This window comes from Phyllobates terribilis, unplaced genomic scaffold, assembly GCF_046119375.1.
Source record: "Phyllobates terribilis strain yellow unplaced genomic scaffold, ASM4611937v1 Scaffold_11__3_contigs__length_659146591, whole genome shotgun sequence".
Lineage (NCBI taxonomy): Eukaryota > Metazoa > Chordata > Amphibia > Anura > Dendrobatidae > Phyllobates > Phyllobates terribilis.
The window spans coordinates 453745248-453765161 of NW_027362771.1; the positions used below are offsets into that span (position 1 = coordinate 453745248).

The 19914-nt window shown below is 42.2% G+C and overlaps 1 protein-coding gene across 2 annotated transcripts in view; it reads left to right on the top strand.

Annotated features, from left to right (window-relative positions):
- Positions 1-5615: 5615 nt before the first annotated feature.
- Positions 5616-19914, top strand: part of SV2B (synaptic vesicle glycoprotein 2B) — a 260779-nt gene continuing 246480 nt past the window's right edge. Inside the window, exons 1-2 of one of the 2 annotated variants that reach the window (XM_073653294.1) lie at positions 5616-5813; positions 5960-6069. The gene's annotated coding sequence lies outside the window, so the exon portion shown is untranslated. The remainder of the gene's footprint in view (positions 5814-5959; positions 6070-19914) is intronic. The other variant, XM_073653292.1, reaches the window with a different exon arrangement.

Sequence of the window (19914 nt, forward strand, 5' to 3'; positions counted from 1 at the left end):
ACATTATGGTCAGAACCTTCTGCGTCTGGTCCTGGATCCGACTCATAAAGATTCTGGGCATCAGTGCAGATCATTTCCTCGTCTGGATTCACAGAAGCGCTGGAGTCGACCTCTGATTCCCAGGCTATAGTATGAGTAAACAGCTCTGCAGACTCAACCATCTGTTCTACCTCATACTCAGACGGGCAGCTGGAGATTTGGGAGCTGTGAGGAAGCAAGTGCGATTTGGGTGACACCTTTGAGGACTTGAGTATTTGTGATGTTGAAGTTGATGTGGAGGAGAGCCCACTTAAAGGAGCACTTGATATCCGTTGAAGCACCTGCTGTTTTTGTGCCTCATCTGGAATTTGTAGCGATTGGCGTGGCCGTAAGAAAGGGATCTTATCACATTGTCCGCTAAAAGAAGTAGACATTTTAGTTTGGCTGGAAGATGGTCTTTCTTCTGCAGATGTTACTGTTGCTTTAACACCTACCACACGGACACAACCTTTTTTCCCCTTCCCAACACGCCTATTCCCCTTTCCACCAGCAGCAGGCCTTTTTCCACTGATTTTGGTGGTTAACTAATTCACAACTCTGGAGTTGTTTGCACAAAAAAACAATGGATGGTAACCGAGCAGAGCTGAGTGGCCAAACTGTGGTATTAGGCCAAAACTATTGGCTGGGTTAGATGCAGAAAAAAATTATTTTGAATTTGCAACCTGATGGAGGTCAGTATAGATGGACTAATAGAGAAAGTCCGACACACTACTAGAAGGCCAAATATTTTTTCAGAGGTAGATGCAGAAAAAAATATATTCAGTTTGCAACCTGATGGAGGTCAGTATAGATGGACTAATACAACAAGTCCCGCACACAGCTAGAAGCCCAAATATTTTTTCAGAGGTACTGTAGATGCAGATAAAAATTATTTTTAATTTGCAACCTGATGGAGGTCAGTATAGATGGACTAATAGAGAAAGTCCGACACACTACTAGAAGGCCAAATATTTTTTCAGAGGTAGATGCAGAAAAAAATATATTCAGTTTGCAACCTGATGGAGGTCAGTATAGATGGACTAATACAACAAGTCCCACACACAGCTAGAAGCCCAAATATTTTTTCAGAGGTACTGTAGATGCAGATAAAAATTAGTTTTAATTTGCAACCTGATGGAGGTCAGTATAGATGGACTAATAGAGAAAGTCCGACACACTACTATAAGGCCAAATATTTTTTCAGAGCTAGATGCAGAAAAAAATTATATTCAGTTTGCAACCTGATGGAGGTCAGTATAGATGGATTAATAGAACAAGACCCACACACAGCTAGAAGCCCAATATTTTTTCAGAGGTAGATGCAGAAAAAAATATATTCAGTTTGCAACCTGATGGAGGTCAGTATAGATGGACTAATAGAACAAGTCCCACACACTGCTAGAAGCCCAAATATTTTTTCAGAGGTACTGTAGATGCAGATAAAAATTAGTTTTAATTTGCAACCTGATGGAGGTCAGTATAGATGGACTAATAGAATGATGCTATGCCCAAAAGATTTTACTTCACTAGGTGCAGTAAAAAAATTGGTATTCTATACACAGGTGGTATATCTTGCAACACAGATAGGCTACTCCACTGACTAACACACTCTGCAATAGGCCAAAAAGGATTAGCTTTGCTAGATTCAGCCAAATGCTGTGAAAAAAACTTGCACAGCACTGGCACAGACCTGCCTGGCAAAAACTGATAGGAACTCATGTAACCTAGTCCTGAAAAGGACTCCAATTACAATTAGTCTTTACTCCCACAACCTATCTATTTAAGAGCACAGACCTCCCTGATAAAAGTCGTAGGAAATGCTGTAACCTAGTCCTTAAAAGGACTGCAATCACAACTATTCCCTACTCCCAAGCTATCTGTATATTTGTGCGAAAATTGGCTTGAAATTAACAAGGTATAGCGCACACAGCAACAGCGGTGCCAATGACACATGCCCTTGCTTGTGTGAAAAAAAGCACTTCGCTCCGTGTGTGCGCTGCTGATAGGCTGACAGATTGCACCTCCCCACTGTAAATGCGGGAAAGAGAAAAAAAAATGGAGATCTTCATTGTTCCTGCAGAGATCCATCCCCTGCCCCTCCCCCCACCCCGCTGTACACTCAAACTGCGTATTAACATTAATTTTCATCATTACTGAGAAAAAATCCAGATTATGATTTTGGTGCACGAACAGTTATCGAACATAACCTCGAACAGCCGAATTTTTCTCAAATTGTTCGTGTTCGCCGAACGGCTCGAACACCGCCCAAAACAGCTCGAATTTGAGATTGGCGAACAGTTCGAGTAGAACAACGCTCATCTCTAGATGGGATCTCCCCTGGCCAGGCGGAGTTGTAGGCCTCCCAAACTGACTGTACTCTTCTGGCTACCTTGCTAGAGGCGGGTATAAGTAGCCCACGTCCCTGAGTGTACCGTGTGGTGCTCACCCGTATGGCCGGTGACTCGGGGCCTTCTAGTGGCGTCCGCTCCACGACGGCGGTGCTGGTCCCACGCGTGTGACCGTGCCTTCGGGTTTCTTGGCCAGAGGACCTGAAATCCCCTGCCGGGCGGTTTCTGCTGCTGGGTAAAGATTAGTCCCCACAGCCTCGGACTCCGGGTCCGGTGATAGCTTCTCAGTCAGGGCGAGCTCTGCAGCTGCCAGCCCCTGACTCCTTATAGCACTGCTCCCACAGAGCTCCTGATGTTCTTTTCCTATATCTGCTTCTCTTCTCTGTCTCTACTTCTTCTCTACTCTCTAACCCTGCCTCAGCCCTAGGTTTATATAGGGGAAGTTCTTCCCCTCCCAGGACTGGGCAGGAGGTGTGGCATGCACAGGATCCCTGACCAAGAGACCTCCCACCTGCTCTCAGACATAACATTGCTGTTACTGTGGAAACCAGACCCCTGGGGTGCCACATATGCATTACAGTACCTGTGACTATATTACTTATTACAGAATACTACACAATATGATGGGACCATATCATAGTAATAATAATAATAATAATAATATAATGTCAGGTAAAACATGTTAAAAGGGATTTTAACTCACCGAAAAGGAAAAGATAATGCATGATTGGGAACGACTACAAAAAAGTGTTGGAAACACAAAAATTTGGTGATTGTACGTCGTTTTAATGGTTGATCAAACATTATTGTTCAAAGTGATCTATTGCAAAATCAGAGGGAGATCACTAGATCCCATTGATAGTGTGATGTCTATAGTGCTAATAACTGTACTTGCCTTGTGCCATCCTTTCCTAATCAATGGCAATCTTATTTTGTTAATTCTATTTCTTCCTGCAATTGATGGTATAATTGTGCTATAACAGTATGTGGCACTTCTGCGTCTTGCTTAGGACAACAGTTGGCAGGCTAGTCTGGCCCTGAGTTTATCATTCACTGGCATCTTTCTCATGAAAAGCAAATAGATATTCCTGTATAGACATTTACTTAGCTTTTCATAAACATGATGAATGATAAATGACCTAAAATGAGAAATAAAAGGAATCAGTACAGCAGAACTCCTGTTTTATTTCCAGCCAATAGATGAAAAAAGATGCTACCTGTCTATCTATCTATCTTGAAATTGTTCCAGAAAATGACATACAGTGGCATGTAAAAGTTTGGGCACCCCTGGTCAAAATCACTGTTATTGTGAAAAGTTAAGTAAGTTGAAGATGAAATGATCTCTAAAAGGCATATTGTTAAAGATGACATATTTCAGTTGTATTTTAGGCAAATAAATATATATATTGTCTTATTTTTTTCATTTTAAAAAATTACAATAAGGGAAATGGGCCTATGCAAAAGTTTGGGCACGCTTGGAGATTTGTGTGCTTTGATAATTTTGACCAAGGTTTCTGACCTTAATTAGCCTGTTAGGGTTATGGCTTGTTCACTACCATCGTTAGGAAATGCCAGGTGATGAAAATTTGCCAGCTTTATAAAAACCAAGCCTCCTCTAACTTTATGCCAAAAAATCAGCAGCCATGGGTTATTCTAAGCAGCAGCCTAGCACTCTGAAAATGAAAATGGTGGAGGCCCATAAAGCAGATAGAAGATAGCAAAGTGTTTTCAAGTTGCCCTTTCCTCAGTTTGAAATGTAATTAAGAAATTGCAGTTAACAAGAACAGTGAAGGTCAAGATAAGGTCTGGAAGACCAAGGTAAATTTCCGTGAGAGCTGTTCGTACGATTGCTAGAGAGTCAAATCAGAACCCCCGCTTAACCTCAAAAGACCTACAGAAAGATTTAGCAGACTCTAGCTTTTAAGTTCATTGTTCTACTGTTCAGAGACACCTGCACAAATATGACCTTCATGGAAGAGTCATCAGAAGAAAACCTCTCCTGCAGCCTCACCATAAAATTCAGCATCAGAAGTATGCAAAAGAACATCTAAACAAGCCTGATACATTTTGGAAACAAGTTCTGTCGACCGAAAAGGTTAAAATAGAAGTCTTTGGCCACAATTATCAAAGGTATGTGTGGAGAAAAAAGGCCACCAAATTTCAGGAAAATAACATCTCGCCAACTATTAAGCATGGGGGTGGATCAGTCATGCTTTGGGGTTGTGTTGCAGCCGATGGTGCAGGGGACATTTCACGGGTAGAGGGAACAATGGTTTCAATGAAATTTCAACAAATTCTTGATGCAAACATAACACCATCTGTAAAAAAGCTGAAGTTGAAAAGAGGATGGCTTCTACAAATGGTTAATGATCCTAAACAAACATCAAAATCCACAATAGGCTACCTCAAAAGGTGCAAGCTGAAGGTTTTACAATGGCCCTCACAGTCCCCTCTTCTGAACATCAATGAAAATCTGTGGCTAGACCTCAAAATAGTAGTGCATGCAAGATGACCAAGGAATCTCACAGAACTGGAAGGATTTTCCAATGAAGAATGGATGAAAATCCCTCAAACAAGAATTGAAAGACTCTTGTCTTGCTACAAAAAGCTTTTACAAGCTGTGATACTTTCAAAAGGGGGTGCGACTAGGTACTAACCATGCAGGGTGCCCAAACTTTTGCATTGGTCCATTTTCCTTTTTCGTCATTTTTAAAATGTAAAAGATTAAAAAATATATATTTTTTGCCTAAAATACAAAGGAAATCTGTTATCTTTAACTTCAGGCCTTTTAGAGATCATTTCATCTTCAACTTGCTTAACTGTTCACAATAACACTAACTTTGACCAGGGGTGCCCAAACTTTTACATGCCACTGTATTTCTCCAAGAAAATGATTGCAATTGCACATGTTTTGTTATACACAGGTTTATTTTCTTTGTGTGCATTGGAACAACACCAAAAAACTGAAAAAAAAGGCAAATTGGACATAATTTCACACAAAACCCCAAAAATTGGATGGACAAAATTGTTGGCACCCGCAAATTCATTTTTGGTTGCACAGTGCACACCGTTTGGAATAAATAACTGCAATCATTCACTTCATTTTTTGGAACAATTTCAAGGGTGCCAACACTTTCTGAAATGACTCTATCTATCTATCTATCTATCTATCTATCTATCTATCTATCACATAAGCCTCCTGGCTGTTTTCCTCAGCTCATTTCCTCTCCTCTCCTGCTTCCTTTCATCTGTCGAGCTCCCTTTCTCGGTGTGGAGGCGGTGATGCTATAGGCTGACATATGGTCCTGTTCTATTTTCGCAGGGCGTCCCTCTGGTGCATCATTAGCATGCTTTACTAGGCAGGTCTGCATCACTGGAAAGAAAGGAGATTCTGGTTGAACACACAGCTTTGTGAGCACTGTAACTGCACACAACTCCGGGTGACAGGTAAGACACATTTATTTATATCCTTAGCATAATTGCTATTCTGCCCGTTTGTGGACTTGCTGGCAGATGCAAATTGACTGATTACTCACTCATCACATAAGTAAGCGCAGGACTGAATCCTTCTTCATTATCTTTTTCTACTTCAGTCCATTGAGAGTAAATCCAATACTGTGGATAGAACTCAAGGTGACGTCAAGGGCATGAGACTTTCACACCTTGTTTATAAATCTTATCTGAAACAATCCCAGTGGAAATGGTAAGATCTTGGATCATCAACAATCCTGAAAAGTAACCTTGTGTGTTTAGAGCATTGCATTCATATTCTGATCAGTCCATCAGCCAAAGTAATGAGAAATAGAAATATACATGTGTTTGGTATTTCATTGGCATTTCTTTTATCAATGGGTGGTAACTTATATCTACTAGGCGGTTCGGTGTTTGTTTTCTTTGGTGATAAGTTACTGTCAATGATGTTTAGGAGCCAATGTACACTTGCCGATTGCGATGAATGATCGACGATCAGCTATATGCAAGCCGGTCAGTGGTTTACTGACCTGATTACATGATTATTATGTGAGGAAAGAATATCCTCATCGTCAGCACGTCATCTATCTATCGATCTATCTATCTATCTATCCTTCTTGTGTGCACAGGACATGTGTTGCTATGAACATGATTTTAATTCGGCATGTTTGCTCAAGCTGATAATTGGCTATTGAGTGTTATAGCAAATTCTTGCTCCTGATTATCAGTTCTTCTAATGGACCTTTAGTGCCTGTTAGAAAATATCCCTCATCTGATCATGTCACTTTCTTGTATTTTTACCTGCCACTGTATGAGGGCACTGTGGTTGCCAATGTTATGGTGGCCCTGTGGCTGCTTATATATTTTATGTGGTGTAGAAGGCAGAAATCTATTGTGAAGTAACCTGTGTCTGTTGAGTTTTCATGCAGTTTCACATATACTCGTGTAAGCAGGTCACTGGATGCAACACACAGACAAGAGCAAGGCGGAAGTAACCAGTTTAACTATTTATTTTCTGAGCGTGAATATGGGAAGGGGATGTTTGGAGCAAAGGGTGATTCTTGAATAACAGGGTATTTGTAGGGTACAATGTCCAATATACAATAAAATCGCAGTTGTTATCAACACACCATAATGCTTACAGCACAGCATTATTGCGTAATATATATCTAGTTTCAAGTGAGAACAATGTTCTCAGTGACGAGTATATCTCTTTAACAATCCCCTTTATCTTCCAGACTCTAGCTCTTCCCACTAAGCCGCAAGTCCTTTTTGCAAAGTCAATCAATGCTCTCTGGGCCTCCTGCACTCCAGTAGGCCCCCACCACGTCTGTTGCACCATCCCAGACTGATCCCTGTACTGTAAGTCAATGTTGGAAGCAAAGCCCGGTTCACTGGTCACTGCCGCAGACAATCTGAACGTCCACATCAGGATTAGGGTCTCTGCCCGATCTTCGGGGCTGGATCTGCATCTGTACGGTCTAGACAGACGAGGGCTGGGCCTGGGGTCTTACCTGGAGTAGTCTGGTCTCTAGATCTTGACTGCCACAGGGCTGAGCCTCAGGTCTTGATTGGCGTGGTCTGGTCCACGGATGTTGCCTGGCGCCGTCTGGATCTCACTCACAGGTGCACAGCTGCCAGCCGGTCTTGTCTCTTGAGTGCGGTCTGATATCTCAGCCATGATGTGACCCCGAACACACGTCCTGCTGCTCTCTCTCTTTGGCGCCAAATCCTCTACCATCTTGGCTCTCAGGCCTTTTATGTCATGGAACCGCATCATAGATGTCACTTGCCCTGGTGCTCCATCTAAACTCGTCCTTCTCGAAACACTTCACCTTCTTATTGGTTCCGCAGTGTTGGACAGTAGGTGGCAGTCTCTGATTTCAAATGTCGGACAGCTCTGAGGGATTTCATCTTCCGAGGCACACTATCTTACATTGGTAACAGTAATAGATGTATATTAGTGATGTGCAATACATACAGTTCTCTGATATACAGGAAATGTCCCATTAAGGTATGCACATTTATAGGCTGTGTTCCACTGTTATGATGATGTCATAGTGTGTCTATGTATATTTACTTCATGAGCGCTGTTGGGTTGATGCGTACATGTATGTACATGTACAGGGGCATACACAGATAGAAGAAGGTCCCTAAAAAATCCTACATTCAAGAATTTCACATATTCACAGATGAACAGTGCCTTGAAAAAGTATTCATACCCGTTGAACTGTTCCAAATTTTTTCATGTTATATAAACAAACTTAAATGTATTTTATTGGGATTTTATGTGATTTACCAACACAAAGTAGCAAGTATTTGTGAAGTGTAAAGGAAATGATACATGGTTGTCTAATTATTTTAAAACTATAAAACTTAAAATGTATAAATGAGCATTTATAAAGTCCATTGTACAGATTGGAATCTGACTTTTAGTACTACTTGACTACTTGACTCTCAGTTTCTGATTGACACCCTGCTCTGTAGCAGTTATCATTCTTAAATAATAGGGTTGGAAAATCAAGCCTGTTACATATAGATGTTTCTCCTCCGTGTGCTCATTTACACATCTGCTATGATTTTTTAAAGCCAGGTCAGGTAGATACTATAAAAAATTGAAAGAGGCTATTGCAAAATTAAATATTAAATATCTCGGTTAGATCAGACAAAATGGAACTATTTTTAAGGTGGAAATATCTTAAAAAAGTCATTCTCTGTCTACATATTGCTGTTACATACTTATCATGGTGCCCCCTGGTGTTCATTTAATCCTGTTGTAGAACGTCCACCTAATTTATCGTGTATTAGAAAAAAGAATCATCTTTTCATTTTCCAATTTTTATTGGGATTCCTGTACAAACACATTAGTCTCTTCAATGTCAATGTCCTATTGCAGCTGTTTTCAAATCTGCGGCTGAAAAATACACAGCCACATGAACGGTAAAGCAGAAAACAATGGGAGGAGGCTTACTTGTTTTTCCATGTGAATATACCCCTAGAAGCAAAGGTGTTTTTATATATACAGGCTATATACCAATGGTAGATTGGAGGATGGTATATACTGGTGACAGATCCACTTTAGAGATAAAATCCTGCTGGTGTTGTGTGCCATCTGTGCATCACACAAAGTAGGAGATAATGCTGCATTGTGTGGCATAGGGTTTAGCCCAAAGGGCATTTATCTCTGTATGAGTCTCTTTATTTACTGTCATTGTTGTTTTTAGGCTGTAAATTGAAGGAGGCAGACTCCCTCGGCTACAGCATTTATGATCAAGTAGTCTTTTATGGCCATGCAGATATGACATACAGTACAGACCAAAAGTTTGGAAACACCTTCTCATTTTAAGATTTTTCTGTATTTTCATGACTATGAAAATTGTACATTCACACTGAAGGCATCAAAACTATGAATTAACACGTGTGGAATTATATACTTAACAAAAAAGTGTGAAACAACTGAAAATATGTCTTATATTCTAGGTTCTTCAAAGTAGCCACCTTTTGCTTTGATGTCTGCTTTGCACACTCTCGGCATTCTCTTGATGAGCTTCAAGAGGTAGTCCCCGGAAATGGTCTTCCAACAATCTTGAAGGAGTTCCCAGAGATGCTTAGCACTTGTTGGCCCTTTTGCCTTCACTCTGCGGTCCAGCTCACCCCAAACCATCTAGATTGGGTTCAGGTCTGGTGACTATGGGGGCCAGGTCATCTGGCGTAGCATCCCATCACTCTCCTTCTTGGTCAAATAGCCCTTACACAGCCTGGAGGTGTGTTTGGGGTCATTGTCCTGTTGAAAAATAAATGATGGTCCAACTAAACGCAAACCGGATGGAATAACATGCCGCTGCAAGACGCTGTAGTAGCCATGCTGGTTCAGTATGCCATCAATTTTGAATCAATCCCCAACAGTGTCACCAGCAATGCACCCCCACACCATCAAACCTCCTCCTCCATGCTTCACGGTGGGAACCAGGCATGTAGAGTCCATCCGTTCACCTTTTCTGTGTCACACAAAGACACGGTGGTTGGAACCAAAGATCTCAAATTTGGACTCATCAGACCAAAGCACAGATTTCCACTGGTCTAATGTCCATCCCTTGTGTTCTTTAGCCCAAACAAGTCGCTTCTGCTTGTTGCCTGTCCTTAGCAGTGGTTTCCTAGCAGCTATTTTACCATGAAGGCCTGCTGCACAAAGTCTCCTCTTAACAGTTGTTGAAGAGATGTGTCTGCTGCTTGAACTCTGTGTGGCATTGACCTGGTCTCCAATCTGAGCTACTGTTAACCTGAGATTTCTGAGGCTGGTGACTCGGATAAACTTATCCTCAGAAGCAGAGGTGACTCTTGGTCTTCCTTTCCTGGGGAGGTCCTCATGTGAGCCAGTTTCTTTGTAGCGCTTGATGCTTTTTGCAACTGCACTTGGGGACACTTTCAAAGTTTTCCCAATTTTTCGGACTGACTGACCTTCATTTCTTAAAGTAATGATGGCCACTCGTTTTTCTTTACTTATCTGCTTTTTTCTTGCCATAATACAAAATTCTAACAATCTATTCAGTAGGACTATCAGCTGTGTATCCACCAGACTTCTGCACAACACAACTGATGGTCCCAACCCCATTTATAAGGCAAGAAATCCCACTTATTAAACCTGACAGGGCAAACCTGTGAAGTGAAAACCATTTCTGGTGACTACCTCTTGAAGCTCATCAAGAGAATGCCAAGAGTGTGCAAAGCAGTCATCAAAGCAAAAGGGTGGCTACTTTGAAGAACCTAGAATATAAGACATATTTTCAGTTGTTTCACACTTTTTTGTTAAGTATATAATTCCACATGTGTTAATTCATAGTTTTGATACCTTCAGTGTGAATGTACAATTTTCATAGTCATTGAAAATACAGAAAAATCTTAAAATGAGAGGGTGTGTCCAAACCTTTGGTGTGTACTGTATATTGTTCACATGACCACTGCAGCCAATCACTCACCTTAGTGCTGATACTTGCAATAACAGCAAATGACCACTGAGAAGCCATGTGATGTCATCGCTGTTGGACTGGCAGGGTCTACCGGAGCACCAACTGGAGTGGTGGAGAATTAAATGTGGCAGTGGTGGCTATTTTTAATTAAATACAATTTCCTGCCTATAAATTCTTGGGCAACCTCATTAAAGAGTAACTAAACTTTTATTTGTTTTTTTTAATAGCTACACATTTGGAGTACAGATGATGGCAGTGAAAGATGAGCTTAGAATCTGTTCCAAAATAAAAAAAAATGACGATCCAATGGCTCAGTCACTATAATGAATTATTAATAAACAATGTTTTTATTAAAACAACGCGTTTCTAGAGTGAACTGCTCTCTTCATCAGGTAAAAATAAAAACATACATTCAAAATAATCAACATTCTTATAAAACCCCTAAACCAGGTATGGGTACTCAAATTCATTAATCATTTAACCCCATCTGTGCTGCTCTATAGTGCCACAGGAAACTTGCCCCATTGTCAATGTAATGCATGTTAACCTATATACTGCCAGTGTGTATAAGCCTGTAAGCTCTATACCATGGATGCAAAACTCAAACACACAGAGAACCTAAATTAAAAACTTGGACAAAGTCGCGGGCCAACCAGTATACAGTATAATGGGCCCCAAAAAGTCCTCCATACAGAATAATGGGAGTCACTTAGTACTCCATACAGAATAATGGGCCTCACATAGTCCTCCATACAGTATTATGCGCACCACATAGTCCTCCATACAGAATAATGGGCCCCTCATAGTCCTCCATACAGAATAATGGGCCCCACATAGTCCTCCATACAGTATTATGGGCACCACATAGTCCTCCATACATAAGGGGCCCCACATAGTCCTCCATACAGAATAATGGGCCCCACATAGTCCTCCATACAGAATAATGGGCCCCACATAGTCCTCCATACAGTTTTATGGGCACCACATAGTCCTCCATACATAATAATGGTCCCCACATAGTCCTCCATACAGAATAATGTCCCAACATAGTCCTCCATACAGAATAATGGGCCCCACATAGTACTCCATACATAATAATGGCCCCACATAGGGGTGGTGGTTCTGGTGTCACGGGCCAAATAAAACCACTGTGCGAGACAGATTTGGCCCACGGGCAAGAGTTTGACGTGTATGATGTATACATTTAGACTAATGTAGATAATTTCAAATCCAATAACTTTCTCTATTTATCAGCCTTTGATATCTGTTGAGGTAAACTGTTTTTTGCCTGACTGTATCCATTTACAACTCTTGCCTTTTTGATTGCCACATTGGAAAGATCCATTGTTGGTTAATAAATTGCCTCCATATCTACATTCCCCTACACGATAATTAATTTTCTTTCTAATCTGACTAGGCACTATAATATTTTTCAGATTCTTATTGCATCTGTTCACTACCAATGGATCAGTAAGTATATTTTTGATAAAAAAGGGTCACCCCTCAAAATAAACCAATGTTTTGTGAGGACTTCTTCCACTTTTTATAGGATTTATTAAAAATTGTCACAAAAGTAAATTGGAACCTATTGTTTATGGAGACAGTTTTATCTGATTTTGTGGCTATTTTAGCTAAACACTCATTCTGTGTAAATCTTCTCGTTTTGTCAAAAGCATCTTTTATAAGTTGTTTTGACATATCCCTTTTCTAAAAAACTCCCTCTTAAAATCTTCGACTCTTTATAAAAGTCAGTTTCAGATGTACAATTCTTGTGAATCTGCCAGAACTGGCCATATGGAATGTTTTTCACCCAGCTGGGTAGATGTCCACTATGGAAATCCAAATAGCTATTGACATCTACCTGCTTGGAATGAGTGTAAGTCTGAATGGTGCCATTGTTCACAGAAATCACCAAATCTAAAAACTCAATAGACCCCTCTGAAAAAGTAGATTTAAATTTCAAACCTCATTTTTTATTGTTCAGCTCTTGTATGTAGCTATTTGCCTCTTCTAATGAGCCGATCTAAATAAAGAACAGGTCGTCTATGGACCGTTCATAAAATAGAACGCGACCCATCGGCAGGAGGGACTGGGAGATGTGCACCAACTCAAACATTCCCATAACCAAATTTGCATAACTTGGCGCAAATCTGGTGCCCATTGCACAGCCCTCCAATTGCTGATAGGTTGCACCCTCAAATGTAACTACATTATGACACAGTATAAAATTAATACCATCTACTATATAATTGTCTTATCCCGTCTGTCTGTCTGTCTGTCTTTCTGTCTGTCTGTCTGTCCTGGAAATCCCGGGTCGCTGATTGGTCCGGCCGCGGCCAATCAGCGATGCGGCATTTCTGAAAAACATGGCGGCCATTAGCGGCTCATGTGAGGCACGGAGGTCAGCGGCGATGCAGCCGGCTACTCGCAGCATAAGTCCCGCGACCGCAGGCGTCGCTGACCTACATGCGGCTATCGTCGGGAGATCAGCGGCTACGGCCGCTTATCTCCCGAGGACTAGTGTGACGCCCCTCCCCTCCTCTCCCCTCCTCTCCTCTCCCCTCCCCTCTCCTCCCATCCCTCCCCCCGCTCGATCAGGACCCTGGCACCCGGCGTCATACTTACCCCTCCCCTCCCCTCCTCTCCCCTCCCCTCTCCTCCCGTCCCTCCCCTCTCCTCTCATCCCTCCCCCCGCTCGATCAGGACCCCGGCACCTGGCGTCATACTTACCCCTCCCCTCCCCTCCCCTCTCCTCTCCTCCCATCCCTCCCCCCGCTCGATCAGGACTCCGGCACCGGCGTCATACTTACACCTCCCCGTGCCTCCGCAGCAGCTCCTGTGTCTTCCGCTGATGCTCTGTGACGTCTCAGGTCAGAGGGCGCGGTGACGTCTTTACACCGCGCTCTCTCCTGACCGGTCACAGTGCACAGCGTCAACATGCCGGCTACGCTGGAGTCCAGAGAAGCAGCTGAGAAGGGAGGTGAGTATTGGATTTTTTTTTTTTGTATGGGGCCATAGGGGACCTGCATGGGGCACTATGGGAGAATGGATATACAGGGGATATGACTTCCTGCATGGAGACCTGCATGGGGCACTATGGGAGGATGGATATACAGGGGATATGACTTCCTGCATGGGGCATTATATGGGGGGGAGAGGTGACATCCTACATGGGGCATTATATGGGGGAGAGGTGACATCCTGCATGGGGCATTATATGGGGGGAGAGGTCACATCCTACATGGGGCATTATATGGGGGAGAGGTGACATCCTACATGGGGCATTATATACTGGGGATGTGACTTCCTGCATGGGGTATTATATATGGGGGATGTGACTTCCTGCATGGGGTATTATATACGGGGGATGTGACTTCCTGCATGGGGCATTATATGCGGGGGATGTGACATCCTGCATGGGGCATTATATGGGGGGAGAGGTCACATCCTACATGGGGCATTATATGGGGGAGAGGTGACATCCTACATGGGGCATTATATACGGGGGATGTGACTTCCTGCATGGGGTATTATATGCGGGGGATGTGACTTCCTGCATGGGGTATTATATACGGGGGATGTGACTTCCTGCATGGGGCATTATATGCGGGGGATGTGACATCCTGCATGGGGTATTATATACGGGGGATGTGACTTCCTGCATGGGGCATTATATGCGGGGGATGTGACATCCTGCATGGGGTATTATATACGGGGGATGTGACTTCCTGCATGGGGTATTATATACGGGGGATGTGACTTCCTGCATGGGGCATTATATGCGGGGGATGTGACATCCTGCATGGGGTATTATATATGGGGGATGTGACTTCCTGCATGGGGCATTATAAAGGAGGGTCGGGAGACATATGCTAGAATACCCGATGCGTTAGAATTGGGCCACCATCTAGTCTAATATAAACTGCCTCTAATGATCTGGGATAGAGGTGTCGCTGCTTAAGTAATGGTTAACCGCCATTAACCCTATTCGATGCTTAATATTAGAATAGAGTGACTCCACATCTAATGTAAAAAGTATAGCTTCCGCTGGGATGTGGAGTTCACTAATCTCTATAATCAGTTGAGACGAGTCTCCAATAAACCATGATAGCTCTATAACATACTTCTGGAGAAAAAGGTCTATATAGTGTGATAAATTAGCTGTAATGGATTGAGTCCCTGATATAATCGGGCGTCCTGGTGGGTTCGTTAGACTCTTAGGGTATGTTCACAAAGGTTGCTTTTGGTGCGTTTTTTTCTGCAGCAAAACCTACTCTCTTGGTAGGAAAGAAGCAGCGTAAAAAAAGCAGGTTTTGGAGCATTTTTTGGAGCATTTTAAGGATCCCAAAGTTCAGCTTTGCTTCTACTACAAAAGCATGAAAACAGGTCACCAATGCAAGACATATGCTCCTTGAAAAATACACATTACAAATGTAAGTAGGGGGAGGTGAATTGTTCAGGAATAGTTTATTACCTAAGATATTGGCAGAGCATTGAGTTTGTAGGACACTGTTTACTTTCTCACTTTGGTCTGCCATTGGGTTGCTCAGGCATTGTTCAATTTCACACCTTGGTTGGCCACAGGTATTGTTCAATCTCACACCTTGGTCAGCCAATGTTTACTTTGTACATATCACTAATTTAATTAAACTGTATTAATCCAAACTGCCTTCTCAGGTGACCAAGACAAGATGATAAACTTGGGAAAATCAAAAAAATAATGGGTTAAACATACTACTGCACTTGCTTTTTTTCAATAAAAACGCAATAAAAAGTTCACAATAGGCTTTTTTTCAGCTTTTTTTTTTCTTTCAATGGGTGAAAAACGTTGTAAAAAATGCTGAAAGAAGTGACATGCTCTATTGTGCAAAAAAACATGCAAAGCACAAAATACTTCGGACAAAAAAAACAATGTAACATACCTGGCGGCGTCCTTGCATAGTGGTCCATCTCCCACTGTGCAAGAGCGCGCACTTGATCTCCAGTCCAGTCTGCTAGCCTGACTTCCCTCCATGCTGTCTGCTTGACTCTGTGTTTACTGTTTAAGGGCGGCGCCCGATCACTTCCTGTTTCTTGTACCTGCTGCGGGCACACCCCTTGTGCATCCTCAGCCTATTGCTGTCTGTCACCTGGTATTTAACCCAGCTGCTCCAATGAATCCCTGCCTGAGGATTGTGTTTCATTCAGTGTGCTCTTTCACTCTGAATGTGCCAGGTCCCTTTCTGTGTTTGCTTGCTTGCCTTTCTTGTAGGCTGTATTTCCAGTCCTGTCTGAACACGTTCCTTGCCTGTTCGTTCCGCCTTCTAGGGGCCGCATACCTAGACCCGCTCCCGTATCTTGTCTGTCCTGTCTGAACACGCTCCTAGCCTGTTCCTCCCGCCTTCTAGGGGCTGCATACCTAGACCCGCTCCTGTATCTTGTGTCTGTGTGTCAGCCTAACCGGTCTGTTCCTGTATTCCCCTGCGTGGGTCAACAGCCGTGTCCGGGGTCTGTCCTGGAGTAGCACCTGGTCCCTCTGCTCGGCTCCTCCTTGGTGCACTGGCGTTGTATGCCGTCGTGAGACCCTGGTCGGATCGGGTGAATACCTAGTTACGCCCCTCCAGGCATTCACTCTCCGGCACGGTCCAGTGGAATCACACGCACACGCCGCTCAGCCCGGGCGTGTGCATTACAACCAAGCTGTGTGCATGAGATTTCTGAAATCTCATAGACTTTGCTGGTATTCTAAAATGCAGCTGAAAATTTGCATAAAAAAAACTCTGAAAAAACAGCTTGTGTGAACATATCCTTATGAATCTTTGGATTATAATAAAAATATGGGACTGGGTAACGTTTAATCAGCAAAAAATCTTTTTCCCTCTTACAGTATTAAGGATCGATCGACTAATGGCTTCTTTAATGAGCACACTGTTCTCCTTAAAATATATGTCCAAGGGATCAACAGACAACTTCGTATAGTATTCTGCATCATTTAGAATCCTTTTTGCTTCATGTGTATAAGAGCATTTATATAATAGCACCACCCCCCACTTATCCACACCCCGAATGACTAAATCAGGATGTTCCTGAAGAGATTTAAATGCAATTTTTTTTCCTCGTAAGATTGTCCTTCCCCTTAATATTCTCTAATGTCCTCATTTCTTTTAAAACCAATTGCTAAAATGCGTCTAAATGACACCCTCTATGGTGCATGGGGTGAAAATTAGATACCCCTTTGACCTCCACATGTTTATAGTTGATTATATCTACTTGTTTTTCTTTTTTCTGGTAATTAGTACTTTTTGTTATTTCATTATTTTTGCCATTTAGAAGGAAGTGTCTTTTAATAATCAATTTTCTTATAAAAGCATTTACATCCAGGAATAATTAAAAATTGTCCTCACCAGCAGGTGGACAAAAAGATAGTCCCTTATTAAGTATTGATACTTCATCTACAGACATGGTATGATTAGATAAATTAGATATTTTCATATCTTCTTCCCTTTGGGGCAATTGAACGAGGTCCCTGCTTGGGATTTTTCTTTTGTTTTTACTCTGTTTGCCAGCTCCTCCTCTAGACCCCCTGAATCTATTTTTCTTTTATGACTTATGTTGACCTTAGGAAGAGCCACCAATGGAAAAAACACTAGTGATGTTATTTTTGTTGGTAACGTGCTTACACCTAACTTCCTGTGTGGCAAAATTTTTTTCCCCCTCTTCCCAAACAGTTGAATTCTCTCTGGTATCACCATTTGATTCTATACTTCTAATCTGTAAATCCACATTAATATCAATTTTCTCCCCACTAGTTCCTTCTAAGGAGATCAATTCTGACCTATGAATTATAGTATTCCTGCTTGTGTCCGGGCTCCCTGAATGTACTGTAAGAAATGACAACTCCTCTATATCAATCTCAGAACCTACAGAAAGATGCTCATGACTGCCGAAATGTTTCTGCACATGGCAATTCTCCTTGTCACTATTTATATTGCCATCATTATGACATATTAGTCTCAGGGTGCCTTAAAGTGGGGAAAACACCTCAGATTCACTATTATTACTAATGGTAGAGGGTGTGATATCTTTATTTTTATTATTAACCATGTTTAAGTTTTAATTGTTCACTTTATCTTGTATTAATACTCCACCTTGTCTAACCTCCTCTTCCCTCTTATTATAGTTGGATTCTTTCGGCCGAGCAGCCAATTTGGCATAGGAAAGTTTGGGTGATTCTTGCATATTGTCTTTGGCTCCGATTACTTTATTAATATGTGTATTAGTAACCTTGCTTATCCGCTGCTCAATTCTACCATTAAGGGGCCTTGAAGGAAGGTTTGATGGACAACAATTGACAAAAACTCTCGAGGGGTGACTGTTCTTATTCCCCTTATCCAAACAAAATAATTCCCCCTTGGCTTAGCATAGTGTCTCACTATCTCTGGGGATACGCTGCTGCAGGTGATTATTCTGCTAAGAAGGACACTCATAGGAGACAAGTGCTGACCCATTCACTGCCATCATCTGTACTTCAAATGAGTACATTACAATATCAATGCAGCTAAAGACAGGCAAATAGACTGGGGATAAATCAGGGATCTTGTAGCCACTTACATGCAAATTTTTAATAAAAAAAAAAATACAAATTCCCTAATAAAGGAATTTCCAAAGTTTGATAACTTTCCATGCTGGGCAAAATTATTCAAAAAACATGAAAATTTTGTTACTTTTTAATTATAATAGCTTTCATTTTATTGCTTTATATTACAGTCAGACGTTCGTACCCATATCATGAATCTGTATAACATTTAACATAAAAAGAAATGTTTGTATTATATTCACTATTTCAATTTCTCCTGGGTGCACATCTACCATCACTGCCTATCAAGAACAGCTAAATCAGAGTAGTACTTAGGGGTAAGTCTGGTTATTAAGCAAACATAAATGATTCCTGGCACAAGCCGTAATGTGTAATACATTATACATTATTTACTGGCTCTGACTACAGACTACTAAAGTTCAATATAGCACAGGAAGCAAAATGGGTATTAACCAGCCATGAAAGATGTGAAAGCCTAGACAGAGCCTGAAATCGTTAGTATAGAAGCTGGCATCGATCTCCAATAATAGAAATGTTTGGGGGGTTCTAAATATTTGCATGGCTCTTACTTACACTATAAAACAACAGTGCCCCTTATGGCCTCATTCACACATCCGTGTTGCATGTACGTGTTGTATGTTTTTTTTTTCACAGATACAACACGTACCCTTAATAATCCATGGGGCTATTCACATGTCCGTGTTTTTTCACAGACCGTGTGTTTGTGCAAAACTCATGGATACAGACATGTCCTTTTTCCTCCGGTATCACGGATGAAAATTGCCAATAGGATGTGTATTTACCAGAATGGAGAGAATCATATTAGGTGGGCTGCACTGTAGGAAATGAGGAGCATTGGAGCTTCAGATAAGGATTTTATTATTACCAACGTGATTCTCTCCATTCTAGTAAATATACATCTGGAAGAAAGCTCCTCCTATCAAGGGGCAGCAGAAGATATTCATGCTGTAATGCAGCAGCTTGCTGGCATTACTATAAATGGGCCAGTGTGTGTTTTTGGCTGACCATATACCTTTCCCTCAGCTGACTGGTCACATGACTGTGACATCATACAGGTCCTGTATGCACAGTAAAGGTCGGTACACATGACTGGGACAGCACACAGGACCTATGCACTCAGGTGACTGGTCACATGACTGTGACATAGCACAGGTCCTGCGCGCACAGAATGTCTGTCTGATCACATGACTGTGACATCAGCAAGGTCCTGTCAGTGAGTGTGTGTGCACGGGATGCATATATAAACCCTGCTTGATGGGAGACAGGTGTGTTCGGTGTGAGGCGTGAGGCCTGTGCTCCGTGTGTGTGGGACACCGTTTGTGAGAGGCCTAGGGAGGCCGAGAGTGAAGCCTGGCAGCCTGGAAGGCCGAGCCTGGATCCGGTGCGTGGATGTCAGTGGCCTTTGAGGGAGAGCCGGCTTGGTGCAGAACCCTGAGAGGCGCAGGCTGGATGTCAAGTGTGGAAGACATACCAGTAGCCTACGAGGGGACGACGGCTAGAGACCCCCACCTGG